Raw genomic sequence first — 773 nt, 5'->3', positions numbered from 1 at the left:
ACTCATAAAATCGAAAAATGTTAACTTTTTTAAAATACTCGTACATCAAATTCTGAAAAAACGAAATTATAACCAGTGTTGGGAATAGATAACTAATAATTTATCTAGATAAAGATAAAGATGACTGTAATAATTTTTATCTAGATACAGATAAAGATAATTATACAAAATGTTATCTAGATAAAGATAAAAATTAGTACATTTTTATCTAGATAAATATGAGATAATTTCATGTTTAATTTTGAAAGTATTCAGTATACCTACTTGAGTCTACAGGTAAAAAAAATACATCATTTAAAATTTTTTAAAGCAGAGGACAGAGGTCGTACAGATCGGTTAAGCGATAACTGAAATACCGGGAATTCTAATAGGGTTTTATAAATATTAAATTGTTATAAATTACAATTATTATAATATTATTATGCTTGTGTGTCCAATATCCATGAATGTTATTTTATTTTTGTCGGCATAAAACAATAATTATTTTCCATAATTTTTACACAATTCTATGAAACGGGTATCAGCTAATGAGACCATCATCATTCAGTGGATGGCCGGCGGATAGCAGGGATAGATGTTTTTGCTTTTGCTGTTATTAGTTGTTCTTACAATCTTACCTACTAACATGCCCATTACATATTTCTATTTTTGGGTTTTATCATTGTTTACGATGTAAAACTCCAGACTAACAATGAATATTAATAAATATTAAAATCATGGTATTATAATGCATATAACTAAACGTGTTTTCTATGTAATAGATGAAAATTTTA

The 773-nt window shown here is 25.9% G+C and overlaps 1 protein-coding gene across 1 annotated transcript in view; it reads right to left on the bottom strand.

The window, feature by feature from the left end:
- LOC100160310 (titin) overlaps positions 1 to 773 on the bottom strand; it is a 159,967-nt gene that overhangs the window by 6,950 nt on the left and 152,244 nt on the right. The gene's annotated exons all lie outside the window — the stretch shown is intronic.

The sequence above is a fragment of the Acyrthosiphon pisum genome, chromosome A1, assembly GCF_005508785.2.
Source record: "Acyrthosiphon pisum isolate AL4f chromosome A1, pea_aphid_22Mar2018_4r6ur, whole genome shotgun sequence".
Classification (NCBI taxonomy): domain Eukaryota; kingdom Metazoa; phylum Arthropoda; class Insecta; order Hemiptera; family Aphididae; genus Acyrthosiphon; species Acyrthosiphon pisum.
This window is presented reverse-complemented; position numbering and strand designations above follow the sequence as displayed.